General features: G+C 48.3%; 1 protein-coding gene across 17 annotated transcripts in view; it reads left to right on the top strand.

Annotated features, from left to right (window-relative positions):
- Positions 1–15,821, top strand: part of PCBP3 (poly(rC) binding protein 3) — a 342,071-nt gene that overhangs the window by 62,807 nt on the left and 263,443 nt on the right. For 16 of the 17 annotated variants that reach the window (XM_029068512.2, XM_029068513.2, XM_029068533.2 and 13 more), the window contains one exon: positions 11,554–11,608. The gene's annotated coding sequence lies outside the window, so the exon portion shown is untranslated. Of the gene's footprint in view, positions 1–962; positions 1,166–11,553; positions 11,609–15,821 lie in introns of those variants that run through there. The other variant, XM_029068511.2, reaches the window with a different exon arrangement.

Below are 15,821 nucleotides of genomic sequence, written 5' to 3'. Positions count from 1 at the left end.
ATTTTCCTTGACTCCTCTCTCTTATTCAACCCACATATTCGGTCTAGTCATTTATTCAGTCGTATGTAGTGAGCACTTACTGGGTGCAAAGCACTGTACCAAGCACTGGGGAGAGTACAATATAAAAACAAAAAGACACATTCCTGCCCCCAGTGCAGGAGGAAGGGCGTGGGTAATGGGTGAGAGAAGGAGAGTTGAGAGTCTGGTATAAAATTCAAAGTATTGCTGTAATTGCTGGATTGCTGTAATCTGTGGCGATTATATTTTAACTTCACCATCACTAGATGACGGAGAATTTTCACAGATCCTGTATTATACCTTGATCTCATCTTAAAGCAGGGAATCATTACCCTTTAATGTTCATTTAAGTAGCAATTGCCTGGTAATCCATTAGGCTTAAATTCTTTCACCAATCCTTCCCATTTATGTCGCCAAACACTCCAAAGAGTATCTGGCGTTTTTCTTACCCCTGGGATAAGAGGGGATGGGAAGGGAGAGGAGGTATCTGACCTGAGAAGTTTAACCTAATAGGAAGTATCTGACCTGAGAAGTTTAACCTAATAGGAGTTTTCTTGAGACTAGAGCTTTCCAGTTATTTAGCCCACATCTCAACCTTATTATGAGGAAGAACCATGTGCTTTCCACTTAACAGAAAAAGAAACTGAGGCAGGGAGAAGAGGCGTTTCTTCCCATCAATATCAGGTGGAATTGAAAAAGTTTAAACTGGACCAGGCAAGCGTGGCTTAGTGGATAAGAGCACGGGCCTGGGAGTCAGAAGGATTCTCTGTGCCTCAGTTACCTCATCTGTAAATTGGGAATTAAGACTGTGAGCCCCATGTGGGACAGGGACTGCGTCCAACCTGCTTAGCTTGTATCTACCCCAGAGCCAAGATCAGAGCTTGATATAGAGTAAGTGCTTAATAAATGCCATCATTATTATTTTTACAGGTAAATCTCATTAACCTGGAGTAATCAAGATCACACGCCTGAGGGATTAAAGGATTTTCTGGGAAGCGGAACTCTGGTCCACTTCTCCTTTGGAATGGCAGTACGAGGTTTTCCTGAAGAGAAGACTAGAGTGTCCCTCTCTCTTGCCCAGATGTCTTTGGGGAAGCTGTGATTACATCTTAGCATGATGAGTTGTTGCCGTGAAAAGCAGCTTAAGGTGAATGGATTGCTACGGCTGCAGTCCGGACTCAACCCCTGCAGAAAGGGGATTTCTTGAGGAAAGAGACATTGGGAAAAAGGGAAAAAGGCTAGGTTATATTGAGCACTTTACTCTCTGCTCAGTAGCAGATTAGACCAGGCAGGGAATTAGAGAACCAGGAGAGAATTGTGTCAGAAAAACTAAGGTTAGAGAGGGTTTGCAGAAGAAGAGGGTGGCCGGCAGTGTCGAAGGCTGCTGAAAGCCCTCGTGAAGGGGAGGCTCTGGGCTGTGGGATGGCAGCCTCAGTTTCCACCCACCCGGTATGAAATTACAGAATCTGACTTTATTTGCTGATGTTCACTGGGATGAAATTTGGTGAAGAATAGTCAACTCCGGAAGTCTTCTCCTGTCCCTCTCCATCATCTCTCCTCCCTCCCTCTCTTTTTCTTCCTCCCTTCCCTCCCCCTCACCTCTCTTCCCTCCCCCCTTCCCCCTCTCCCCCTTTTCCCACCTCCCAAATAAGACGGTAGGAGAGCAAAACTGTCCTCCCGTCGTTCGATACGTATGATGCAGTTCCCACCTCAAGAGACCGACTTTAGAGGTAGAAAAATATTCCGGTGTCTTTCCTCATCCCTCCTCTTTTCCGCTGAGTCTGTCAGGCGGGAGTGTTAATTGGGAACTGTTAGTTGCGACGGGGACTCCTGCGATGTTGAATTGGGCTGATTCTGTCACTCCTCTTCACCTTTGGGTTTGAACTGGAGTTACCCCCTTGACTTGGGCTGGACTGCTTCAGGGCTCTGAGACCACTGCACTTTAGTGTGCATCCTGGGAGCGAGTTAATAAGTCCTCTGACCCAGAGAAATTCAGAATCCAGGTTGGCCTTTCTCTTCGACAGACACATACCGCATTCTGCTGTTGTCGGGTCGAGGACACGTAGCATTTCCTGGTCTTCCTGTAATGACGGGGTCAAAATCTGAGCTAATTCTGGCACCTCTGGCTCTGATAGAATCTTTGACCCAATCTCAAACTGGACCCTCCTTGTGCCATGGAAAGGATGAATTTGCCGGGTGGTCCACGAGGGGCAGATTATGGCGGATCAGTCACTCTAAGGCATCTGCTGAATGCTTACTACGTGCAGAACAGTGACCGCTTGTTTTGTTTGCCGTCCGTCTCCCCCGTTTAGACTGTGAGCCTGTCGTTGGGCAGGGATTGTCTCTATCTGTTACCGCTTTGTACATTCCAAGTGCTTAGTACAGTGCTCTGCACCTAGTAAGCGCTCGATAAATACTATTGAATGAATGAATGTGGCCGAATTGTACATTCCGAGCACTTAGGACAGTGCTCTGCACACAATAAGCGCTCAATAATGATGATAATAATGTTGGTATTTGTTAAGCGCTTACTGTATGCAGAGCACTGTTCTAAGCGCTGGGGTAGATGCAGGGTAATCAGGTTGTCCCACGTGAGGCTCACAGTTAATCCCCATTTTACAGATGAGGTAAATGAGACACAGAGAAGTTAAGTGACTTGCCTGCAGTCACGCAGCTGCCAAGCGGCAGAGCTGGGATGTGAATAAATACGATTGAATGAACGAATGAATCAGTGCGTGGGAGCAGGAGTCAAGAGAATGAGCTGCCGACGGGGATAGTCTGCCAGCCGTGTGACTTTGGGCAAGTCCCTTAACTTCTCTGTGCCTCAGTTACCTCATCTGTAAAATGGGGATTAAAACCGTGAGGCCTCACGTGGGACAACCTGATCACCTTGTATCCCCCAGCGCTTAGAACAGTGCTTTGCACATAGTAAGCGCTTAACAAATACCACCATTTATTTATTTTATTTATAATTGTAAGACTTCTCCTTTAAAAGCCAGAGTCGATTTTTCTGCACCTAGGTTTCAGTCCCACCTTGTCTAGCCAGTATGTCTTTTGCGATAGAGGAGCTGGCAGGGACGATATTAGGAAGGGGGGCAGGGAAGGAGATTACCAGATATGCTACGGTAAAAGAACATTGAGAGGAAACCCACGCGGTATAGAACGGGACACTTATTACAACAAAATTTTGTGGCCCTCAGCTTCAGAGCCTTTGAGTCGATGGTTTCAAAGTGCAGCTTTAAAACTAAGCAACGTCAGGGTGAGTGTTGGCATTGAGTTTGGTGCCCAGCCGTGCAGCGGGCATGAACTCCACTAAGCTACAGGAATTGAGGAAGCATTTAGTACAGCGCTGTGCGCAAGTGAGCACTCGATAAGCAGCGTGGCTCGGTGGAAAGAACCCGGGCTTGGGAGTCAGAGGTCACGGGTTCGAATCCCGGCTCTGCCCCTCGTCAGCTGTGTGACTGTGGGCAAGTCACTTCACTTCTCCGGGCTTCAGTTACCTCATCTGTAAAATGGGGATTAAAACTGTGAGCCCCACGAGGGACAACCTGATCACCCTGTATCTCCCCCAGCGCTTAGAATAGTGCTCTGCACGTAGTAATTATATTGCTATGATAACATTGTTATTATAAAGGTGATTGGCCTATCTTCTTCCTGAACTGGGAAGGATGAGGATTCCTGGCATGCTCCAGATGGCCAGCGGTTACCTAGTAAAGTGGAGTCTTCTTCGGTGAAGCAAGAGAAAATTGTTTTCATAAACAGGTGTTTTAAGTTTTAAACAGCAGGATTTTCACAGAGTTCTTCATTTCCTTTAACTCTTTCAGCCAACAAGGACAAGAACAACAGCATTTTGTTTTAACCCCAGAACACAACCCTCTTAAATTTGGGGTTCACTCTTAACGCTAACCCCACAGTAGGTTCATTGCGTTCACTTTGGCTTCCTCCGATTGTGATGATTCTCCGTAATCACACGACGTATTGCTAATGGAGTGGTTTGGCCCTGGCCCATCAGGTATATTAGCTGTTTCCCTCCCACCCCTCTCCTGGCAGAGTGCCGAGGCCAATACGCCCCCTTAGTCATTCATCCTTTCGAAGCCAAAACGGACTGGAAAGCGGTGGTTGGCTCGCCATTTCCAACTGCGGGGAGAGAGGTGGGGCGGGGGGAAGAGAGAAAGAGATGGGGCCCAGGGTTCTAGGAGCAGAACTGTTTTCCACTCCAGACGTTGGCTTCCTTGAACCATTAGCTGTACTCTCCCAAGCGGTTAGTACAGTCTCCGCACACAGAAGCAACGTGTACATCGCCTTGATTCTATTTATTTGCTATTGTTTTAATGAGATGTTCATCCCCTCGATTCTATTTATTGCCATCGTTCTCGTCTGTCCGTCTCCCCCGATTAGACCGTAAGCCCGTCAGAGGGCAGGGACCGTCTCTATCTGTTGCCGATTTGTACATTCCAAGCGCTTGGTACAGTGCTCTGCACATAGTAAGCGCTCAATAAATGCTGTCGGATGAATGAATGAGTAGCGGGAAGAGCGTGAGGCTGAAAGTCAGAAGTCAATAATAATAACGATGTTGGTATTTGTTAAGCGCTTACTATGTGCCGAGACTGTTCTAAGCGCCGGGGTAGATACAGGGTAATCAGGTCGCCCCACGCGAGACTCACAGTTAATCCCCATTTTACTGATGAGGTAACTGAGGCACAGAGAAGTGAAGTGACTCGCCCACAGTCACACAGCTGACAAGGGGCAGAGCTGGGAGTCGAACCCATGACCTCTGACTCCCAAGCCCGGGCTCTTTCCGCTGAGCCACGCTGCTTCCCCTAGAAGTCATGGGTTCTAGTCCCAGCCCTCGTTATTGTCTGCTGTGTGACCTTGGACAAGTCAGTCCACTTCTCTGGGCCTCAGTTACCTTGTCTGTAAAATGGGGATTGAGACTGTGAGCCCCACATGAGACAGGGACCGTGTCCAACTCGATCTGCTTGTATCCACCCCAGTGCTTAATACGGTGCCTGGCACATAGTAAACGCTTAAATACCACGATTGATCAAGTGCTCAATAAATGCCACCGGACCCAGCAAGGGACGTTTGAGTGCCGGGCTGAATGTGGGGAGAGGGAGGTTTCCTGGAGCGGCTTGAAGATTCATTCATTCATTCATTCAATAGTATTTATTGAGCACTTACTATGTGCAGAGCACTGTACTAAGCGCTTGGAGTGTACAAATCGGCAACAGATAGAGACGGTCCCCGCCCTCTGACGGGCTCACGGTCTAATCGGGGGAGACGGGCGGACGAGAACAACGGCAATAAATAGAGTCGAGGGGAAGAACATCTCATGAAAACAATGGCAAATAAATAGAATCAGGGTCTGTGATACTCGCCCCCGTCTCCGCCTCTCCCTTCCTGGGGTCGCAGACATTGGCTTGCTCAGGGCTGCTCAGAACTCATCCAGTAGGTCGGGGGGTGAGGCTGACAGGTAGCCATTTGCGAATTGGCCGCTCCGGGCGGCTGACGGCTTCGCTCATCCTCCAAGGGATAAGGGCCGCTCGTGGCGTAGTAAGAAGCGGGATGGCCTAGTGGACGGAGCACGGGCCTGGGAGTCAGAATGTCGTGGGTTCTAACCCCGGCTCCGCCACGTGTGATCTTGGACGAGTCATTTCAGTTCTCTGTGCCTCAGTTACCTCATCTGTAAAGTGGGGATCAAGATTATGAGCCCCATGAGGGACAAGGACTCTATCCAACCTGATTACCTTGTATCCGCCCCAGTGCTTGGCACAAAGTAAGCGCTCAAATACCACAGTTCTTCTTCTTCTTCTTCTTCTTCTCTGTGCCTCAGTTACCTCATCTGTAAAATGGGTATTGAGGCTATGAGCCCCACGTGGGAAAGGGACTGTGTCCAACCTGATATGCTTGTATCCACCCCAACCCTTAGTTGTGTCTGGCATGTAGTAAGCGTTTAACAGATACCACAATTATTTTATCTTCAGCAGTGTTGGTGGTGTGGTTACTGGCTTCATCTTGACCTTTATTCCAGTCGGTCTCCATGCCACCCCTCTTCGTCTCTGCCAACGGGACATCGTAGTTTATTTGTAATTTATTGTATCTGTAATGTGTTTGTTTACATTAATATATCTGTAATTCATTTATTCATTTATATTAACGTCTGTCTTCTCCTCTAGACTCTAAGCTGATTGTGGGGAGGGAATGTATCTGTTCTACTGTTATGGGTTTATGGATTTATGGACTACAGTATAAGTCCATAAGGGAAGCAGCGTGGCTCGGTGGAAAGAGCCCGGGCTTCGGAGTCAGGGGTCACGGGTTCGACTCCCGGCTCTGCCGCCCGTCAGCGGTGTGACTGTGGGCGAGTCGCTTCACTTCCCTGTGCCTCAGTTCCCTCATCTGTAAAATGGGGATTTACTGTGAGCCTCACGTGGGACGACCTGATCACCCCGTATCTACCCCGGCGCTTAGAACAGTGCTCTGCACATAGTAAGCGCTTAACAAATACCAACATTATTATTAAGCCCGTCAGGGGGCGGGGATTGTCTCTATCTGTTGCCAAATTGTACATTCCAAGTGCTCTGCATATAGTAAGCACTCAATAGATACTATTGAATGAATGAATGGTCTCCCAAGAGGTTAATACAGTGCTCAGCACACAGTAAGCGCTCAATAGATCTAATTAACTCTCTAGTTTAACTAGCGGTAGCGCTAGCGTCTACGGAGGAGGGGGCCGCTCAGAGCTGGGGACTGTAGTTCATTCGGATGCCTTTCCTCCCGCCTCTGCTTCATCTTTATCCGTCGGGGAATAGGATTATTAGAGAGCAAGTCCGCGGCCCCCCTTCCCGCCTTAATCCGAGATGACGTGATCGCTGGATCCTTGGCATTCCCGCCCGTCCCGACGGAGCCTCCCGGTCTGCCGGAGCAGCCCGGCCTGGCTCACCTGACTCGGGAACCCTCCCCATTTATTGACGCGTGTGACCGTCATCCACTTTGGCCCGGGGGAGCGCGCAGCTGCGCGTACGGCACCCCGATCTCACCGCTCCCGTGGGCCCTGGTCCCAAACGACGCTGCTTCGCCACTCCTGCTCTCTGCCGGTTTGGACATACGCGACCCATTTTTTTTTTTTTTTTTTAGGGTATTTGCAAGCGGTTCCTACGTGCCGGGCGTTGTACTGAGCCCTGGGTAGATGCCAGCTAATCGGTTTGGATGTAGCCCCGTGGGGGGCTCGCAGTCTTAACGCCCATTTTACAGATGAGGTAACCGAGGTCCAGAGAAGTGAAGTGAATTGCCCAAGGTCACACAGCAGACAAGTGGAGCCGGGATTAGAATCCAGGTCGTCGTGCTTCTCAGACCCGTGCCGAGCTGGGATTAGAACGCGTGACCTCTGACTCCCGAGCCCGGGCTCTCTCCACTAAGCCACGCTTGAAAGTGGGCTTCCCACAGCCCCGGAGGCATCACGACACTGTGTTGTGTTCATTCATTCATTCAGTAGTATTTATTGAGCGCTTACTATGTGCAGAGCACTGGACTGAGCGCTTGGAATGTGTTCCTTGGGTCCCTCTGGCGGAACTTACCGGGCCCAGCCCTCTGTAAGCAGTGGACTGGAGGGCTACTCTCTTGCCAGAGAGATGATTGTCTAAGCTAGTTTGTTCATTTTGCTGGTCGTAATTAAGTTTTATTACTTGATGGTAATAGTCCAGAGCACACGTAGAGGTGTTCTGCAGACCGTCTGCTGTGAGGAGCCCGCGGGCCTCTCCAGGTAAATAAATCCTCAGCTCTGCCACTTGTCGGCTGTGTGACTGTGGGCAAGTCACTTAACTTCTCTGTGCCTCAGTTCCCTCATCTGTAAAATGGGGATTAAGACTGTGAGCCCCACGTGGGACGACCTGATTCCCCTATGTCTACCCCAGTGCTTAGAACAGTGCTCGGCACATAGTAAGCGCTTAACAAATACCAACATTATTATTATCCTCATCGAGGTGCGGGGTGAGACGGGCCCCCCCGTCTGCGGACCGCATAGTTCTCACGGAAAACAGCATCGGTAATTCTATTTTTGTCCTCAGATTGCCCCGCTGGTTTTTAACGCCCCCAATCTCATTTGTGCAAGCTGGTGGGTGGAGGGTGGTGTGTATGTGGCGGGAGGGGGGTGGGGGAGGAAGGGAGCGGATGGCGAGGGGAGAACGATTCCCAAAGTCAGAGCGCGGCCAATTCCCCACGGCGCACGGGGCCGGAGGAGTGACCGGTGAAGGGTCTTCGTGCTCTCCTCGTCTTGGATCAATCAATTATTGAGCACTTACTGTGTACAGAGCACTGTAGTGAACGCTTGGGAGAGTGCACGGTCTGATGGAAAGAGCACGGGCCTGGGAGTCAGAGGTCCTGGATTCTAATCCCCGCTCGGCCACTCGTCTGCTGGGTCATCTTGGGCAAATCTCCTTACTTCTCTGTGCCTCAGTTACCTCATGTGTAAAATGGGGATTAGGACCGTGAGCCCCATGTGGGACATGGAGCGTGTCCAATCCGATTAGCTTGTCTAGGCCAGTGCTTAGTACAGCGCCCGGCACATAGTAAGCGCTTAACAAATATCATTCAAAAAAACAAACTGGGGGACTGGAGAGAACGGGTATTGAATCCCCATGTGTGTGCAGATGAGGAAACTGAGGCACTGAGCGCTCAAGTGACTTGCCTAAGGTCCCACAGCAGACAGCTGGCGGAGCAGGGATTAGACCCCGTGTCTTCTGACTCCCGGGCCCAAGGTCTTTGCGTCAGGTTGCGCTGCTGCTCAAAACTTTACCGATTGAAATCAATCGGCGATATTTTTTGAACCGTACTAGGTGCTTGGGAGAGTGCCGTACAACAGAGTTGGAAGGCATGTTTCCTGGCCTCCGAGGACTCACAATCTAGAGGGGGAAACACGTTAAATAAATAAATTCAGGTTATGTTTGTAAATGTTTTGGGCGGGGGGGAGGGGAGGCGGTGAATATCAAATGTCTAAAGGCTCAAATTGTGAAATCCCCTGGGAATGCTCTAACCAAGGAAACCTGTACCGGGAGGGAGATAGCCTGGCCTAATGGAAAGCGTGGGGGGTCAGAAATCAGAACGTTCAAGTTCTGGCCCGTGGTAGAGCTAGAACCATCTGCGTGACCTTGGATAAGTCACTTAACCTCTCGCTGTCTCGGTTTCCTCGTGTGTAAAATGGATTCCTAATGCCCCACTTCGATTGTGAGCCCCGTGTGGGACTAGGACTGTGTTTGATTTGCCTCGTCTTGTACCTGTCCAAGCACGTATCACAATGTGTAGACACTAAGAAGTTGCCTAATGCGTAACGTAATCATCATTTTTACGAAGAAGTTGCTTAACACGTAACATAATTATCATTTTTATCACTATTCTTCTAGCACGATTCTGGTTTAAAATTCCTCATCGATTGTATTTTCCCGGGCATTTAAATACAGTGCATTGCATCCAGTGGACGCTCAGTGAATACTGTCGCTGCCGCTGTAGCCCGTATCGCTAGACTTAATCAATCCTGTGTGTCTGTGAGCAATAAGTACACATGGAATATCCCAATCAATCAGTAGTATTTGAGAGCCCGCTGTTGATAGACTACTATACCTGGGAGGGTACGGTAGAATTCGTAGCCTTGACCGCTACCCTTAAGGAGTTTATAATCTTATTGTGGGGAGGGAGGGGAAATGGACAATAAAATACAGGCAGCACGGCCTAGTGGATAGAGCGCTAGAGCCCCGGATTCTAGTCCCAGCTCCCCTCACTTGCCCGCTGTTGGAAATTGGGCAGGTCGCTTATTCGCTCTCTGCCTCAGTTTCCTCATCGGTGAAATGGGGATAAAATATACCTGTTCACCCTTCCTCTTAGACTCTGAGTTCCCAGTTTTAGCACCTGGAAGGGGCTTAATGCACACTTAATACGTACCATCATCACCGTTACTTGATGAGGACGTCTACCGTGTGACGGCGGGCGAGTCACTTCACTGTAAATGACTCGGGAATTGGCTGGTGACCGTTTCCAACCCAGTTACCTTGTAACTACCCCAGTGCTTAGTACAGCGCCTGGCTTATCGTAAGCGCTTAAGAAATACCATAGTTATGAGAGTTTATCAGTGTTCTTTAGAGGAAGGGTTCGAATATCACCTGCCTAAGCTCATCTAGCGGGAAGGTGTCAGGGACAGGATTGAAATCTAGGTCCCCTGATCGCCAGGCCTGTGCTCTTTCCCCTAGGACACGCTGTTTGCTTTGCTTTTGGCTGTATTCGTCTTCGTCTTATTTAGGGGTTTTCAGGGTTTCGTCTCGCCGCACGTGTTGGTTGCCAGTCTCCTCTCCCTTCTTTTATACTTAGTGAGACACTTGATCACCTGATGCGTTGGGTGCCAGTCTCCTCTCCCTTCTTTTATACTTAGACACTTGAGGGTCAGGGACCGTGTCTTATTCAGTCATGTTTATTGAGTGTTTACCGTGTACAGAGTGCTGTCCTAAGCTCTTGGGAGGGTCCAATGTAGCAATTAACAGGCACATTCCACGCCCACAACAAGCTTACAGTCTAGAGGGGGAGCCAGACATTAATGTAGATAAATAAATTACGGATACGTACATAAGAGCTGTGGGGCTAGGAGGGGGAATGAATAAAGGGAGCAAGTCAGGGCGACGCAGAAGGGAGTGGGAGAAGAGGAAAGGAGGGCTTAGGCAGGGAAATCCTCTTGGAGGAGATGTGCCTTCAATTAGGCTTCGAAGGAGGGGAGAGTGACTGTCTGTTACTGTCTGACAGCATTCCAGGCCAGAGCAGGACATGGGTTGGTGGCGAGATAGAAAAGATCGAGGTACACTGAGAAGTCGGCATTAGAATTCCCACCTGTCGGTCATTTCCCAGTGCTCAGTACTGGACTTTGCACTCAGAAGGGGTTCATAAACATCCCCGCTTAGAGTCTTTGATTATGAGCCCCTCAGAGGGTCTCTGCGGTCTAGTGCTGGGGGAGACAGGCTCTGGAGGATCACGGAGTCTGAATCACGAGGAGCCTACCGTCCTCCACCGGTCACAACACTCTTCAGATTTTCATTTTTATTTCGTGTGTATTGGGTATCTGTCCTCATCTTTTATGCTGTTTCGGTATTTATTGTTTTATTGCTCCGGATGTGCCTGTCTCCAGCCCCCTCCCCACATTTTTATTCATCGATTTTGAACCCCCCCCAAGGGATAGGGTCCATGTCTGACAGTACTTTGCACACAGTGAGCCCTCAATAAATATGATTGATTGAGTCCCACCTGTGTACTCTCTCCCATCTCTTAGTAAAGTGCACTGTGCACAGTAAGTGCTGAATAAAGACCAGTGCTATTACACCTCATGTTGAGTAAAACAGATTTTCTGTGTTTTCTAGTGGGTAACTTCTTTTAATGGTATGGGGAGAAAGGTAGCATATCAGGGGGTGTTATGATCAAGTTAGCAGTCTGAAGCTTCTGACTTTACTGAGTGTCTTCTCACCTCAGATGTACCATCACAACTTAACATTTTTCTATCTTTTGCAGAGCAGTTACAAGGCGTCCATGCACAGAGAGCAAGAGAGGTATCACACAGTCCCATGTAAGTGTTTTTTCCTTTCCTTCGCGCTGTCACTGAAATGACGATCATCGCTCCTGACAGTATTTTTCAAGACCGGTATCGTGTTTCAGACTTCCTTGTGTACCTCGTATGACTCGTCGTGGATCAACTGAACTAAATCAAAGAAAGATAGCGGTGCCTGAAATGCAAAAGTTTGTCACCCACCACGTTAGCCAGACGCTTAATCGACTTAAGAGATTTGCTCCAGTCGCTGCATTATGGTGTGGACGTAATAAGCAGAAGGTTTTCATTCCGGTTCCGTGGGGAAAGAGGTCACACTTTGGTCCCTTTTCCTTTTAATTGTTTTGATTTCGGGTGATGATGTGATCAACTTTGAGCTCGTTATGGGCAGGGAAAGTGTCTGCTATTTCTGTTGAATTGTGCTCTCTCAAGCACTTAATATAATGCCCTGTACGTAGTAAGTGCTCAATCGATATCATTGATTGAGTGAGTGAGAGAGTGAAGACCTGTTGGCCAAAGTCCTCTAGACGGTAAGCTCGATGTGGGCAGGGGATGTGTTTGTGCACACTGTAAGCACTTAATGAAAACCATTGCCTGAACCCACGTACCCACTTTGAAACCGTAACATACCTTTCAGTTTAGCAGTGACTCTCGCTTCCCTGACTTGCCGCAGTGGAGAGTTGACACTGCTTATTTTAGTGCCCTCATAATCAGTAAGATGATTTTTACTGTTCCATTTCATTTGTTCATTCGGTCGTATTTATTGAGCTCTTACTGGTGCAGAACACCGTACTAAGTGCTTGGAAAGTACAATTCAGCAACAAATAGAGACAATCCCATTTAACACAGACCGTGCTCCCGACGCAGGACCTAGAAGACCAGCAAAAGCTGAATTGGATGAGCTGCGAGGAGATATGTCAATTCCTCTGAAGATCAGGATTGATTTGTTAATCCGCTCGCTTTGCGGAGAGAACTTTAAATGAAATTGAGTGGGGTTATGACACCTTTTTGGAATGTTTAAATTCAAGTTTCTTCACTGGGGAAATCTATTTGGAAGTGCCTCTTTAACCAGTGGAAACGTTCTCCTTGGACTGGGGGAAATCATAAGTATTGAGTGATATTGTTTATAAAAAAAAAACTTTAAACTTAGAGAATTTAGAGGTCATATAAGAGTTTTGTGTCAGTACTTGCATTTTAAATGTCCGGAGCCGTAGTGGCTGGCAACACTGTAAAAGCAGGCTGTTCGATCATTTACGGAGAAAAGGTGTGTGTAATGGAAGGGGGAGAAGACGAGGTGAGAGAGGAATTTCTGTACCGGCCTATTCTGGTCTGCCTGTTAGTATTTATTTCATAAGGAAAATCAAAAGTTCATGGTGGAAGATTGTCACTTTTGGATCCAATAACCTGGTGCTGAAACTAAGCCACCCTGCCCTGGGTTCTTTGAATTTTCTTAGTGGGGGTCTCCTTGAAGAAAGGATCTTGTTTTGATAGATACACAGTCTGCTCATCTGCTGTTCAGCCTTACGGAGCCTTCCTGTAGGCTTCTTGGATTGTGTGGTGTGCAGAAACTAAGCTGATCTGCGGAGGATCTTTCCCCGAGGCTCGTGTGACATTGGAAAATCGTAGTCTGTCCTCCCCAGGGCACTGCTATTTTGCACACATTTGCTAGGAGCTAAGTAGAAGAGGACAACATTTTTTAATGAAGTCAAACGCAAGAATATTCTGGTTTAGCCAAGCAGTGACTCTGGAAGGGATGGTTCGATTGGAGAGGTGTTCTTTCACAATATGTGCCGGGGTGTTCAGAGTTTTCAGTCTCCAGACTCACGGCTGTAAAATCATTCACGCTGGGAAGCAGCGTGGCTCAGTGGGAAGAGGCCGGGCTTGGGAGTCAGAGGTCATGGGGTCGAATCCCGGCTCTGCCACTCGTCAGCTGTGTGACTGTGGGCAAGTCACTTCACTTCTCTGTGCCTCAGTTACCTCATCTGTATAATGGAGATTAAGACCGTGAGCCTCACGTGGGACAACCTGATTACCTTGTATCTACCTCAGTGCTTAAAACAGTGCTCTGCACCTTGTAAGCGCTTAACAAATACCAACATTATTATTATTTTTATGTCTCTAGAATGTAAGCTCGTTCTGTAGACTGTGAGCTCACTGAGGGCAGGCAACATGTCTACCAACTCTGTTACGCTGTTATACTGTACTCTCCCAAGCGCCTAATACGGTGCTCTACACGCAGTAAGGGTTCAGTAAATACAATTGATTGATTGATTGTCTTTTTAAGTGTAAGTGCTGTAGCAAGCTACAGTATATGTCTTGAAGGGGAGTTGAGGATGTATTCCTCCAGTTCATCTGAGGCAGATCTTAGCCTAGTGAAAAGAGGGTAGGCTTGGAAGTCAGAGGACCTGGGTTCTGGCTCTGCCATTTACCTGCTGTGTGACCTTGGGCAAGTCACTTAACTTCTCTGTTCCTCAGTTTCATCATCCGTAAAATATGGGTTCAGTACTTGTCCTCCTTCCTACTTAGCAAGTCCTACGTAGTAAGCAGTTAATAAATCTTCTCTCTTCTCTCTCTGTCTCCTCCTCCTCCTCCTCCTCCTCCTCCTCCTGGGCAAGGGGTCGGCAGCGAGATAGACAGAATTGAGGTACAGTGACTAGGTTGTCACTGAAGGAGCAAAGTATGTGGGCTGGTTTGGAATAGGAAATCAGAGAAGTAAGGTAGGTGGCGGGGCAAGCTCATCGAGCTCTTCAAAGCCGACGGCAAGGAGTTTCTCTTGGAGGGGGAGGCGGATGGGCAACCAGTGGAGATGCTCGAGGGGTGGGGAGACAGGAACTGAACAGCTTTTTTAGAAAAATGATCTGGGCAGCAGAATGAAGTGTGGTCTGGAGTCGGGAGAGACGGAAGGCAGGGAGATCGGTGAGGAGGTGGATACGTAGTCAAGGTGGGGTGTGATGAGTGCTTGGACCGGCATAGTAGCAATTTGGATGGAGGGGAAATGGTGGATTTTAGCCGTGTTATGAAGACAGAACCGACATAATCTGGTAACGGATCGAACATGTGGGTTAATTGTGAGAGAGAAGTCAAGGATAATGCCAAGGTTTTGGGCTTTGTGAGACAGGGAGGAGGGTGGTGTTATCTACAGTAATGGGAAGGGTTTGGTCTGGGAAGATGAGATCGGTTTTGTACATGGTAGGTTTGAGGTCTCAGCTGGATATCCAAGGAGAGATGTCCTGAAGGTAGGAGGAAATGCAAGATAAGGCTGGAGAGGCAGATTTGGAAATCATCCATGTAGAGATGGTTTTGAGGCTACGGGAGCAAATGAGTTCTCCAAGGGAGTGGGTGCAGACGGAGAATAGAAGGGGGAACAGAACTGAGGCTTGAGGGACCTCCACTGTCAGAGGGCGAGAGACAGAGGAGGAGTCCACAAAAGGGACTGAGAAGGAGCCACCAGAGGGTTAGGAGAACCAGAGAGAAGAGTGTCAGCGAAGCCAAGGTTAGTAGCGTTAACTGATTTCTTACCTTGGGCAGAGCCATGTGCTATGTTCCAAAGATATAAAAAAAAATCCTGGGCCCTGCTCTGGAGGAACCAGACGTACCGTAATTGGATTTTTCTAAAGTTCTTTGACAGAGTTCCTCACCCAGAGGCTTTTACAAAACAGGAATCGGAGATAATGTTCTGTCATGGATAGAAAACCAAATAAAAGATAGGAAGGAAAAGCTAGGCATAATCACTACTTCTCCGGATAGGGAAGTGTAAATACGAGGTCCCACAAGGATCTGTGCTAGGACTAGTTTTGTTAAACATTTTCATAAGTGATCTGGGAGAGGGAATTCTCAGGGAAATCGAAAGTTTGCAGTTTGTAACATTAAGGACTTCGGGTTGGTGGGATATCACGGAGGAAACTGCAGGACAACCTCAGGTTTGAGGGCGAAGGCTGAAAATTAGCAGGTGGGAAAGTAGAAGGAAAAAATAATCCAAAAGACAATTATGTGATCACGGGTTCTGAGCTGCCGGTCGTGACACGGGAATGAGATCTTTGAGTCTTCAGCTGTCCATAAGCCATTGAGCCGATGTTTGGCAGTAGCTACGAGGGCATCAGGCAATTGATGGCATTTATTGAGCACCTACTGACGACTAAACACTGTACTGAGTGTTTGGGGGAGCACAGCACACAGACACACATTCCTCTTACTGAAGGAGGATACATTATGTTGGGGGACACACAGACAATAG

The sequence above is a fragment of the Ornithorhynchus anatinus genome, chromosome 7, assembly GCF_004115215.2.
Source record: "Ornithorhynchus anatinus isolate Pmale09 chromosome 7, mOrnAna1.pri.v4, whole genome shotgun sequence".
Lineage (NCBI taxonomy): Eukaryota > Metazoa > Chordata > Mammalia > Monotremata > Ornithorhynchidae > Ornithorhynchus > Ornithorhynchus anatinus.
The sequence above is the reverse complement of the archived record's forward strand: the minus strand, read 5'-3'. Positions and strand labels throughout refer to the sequence as shown.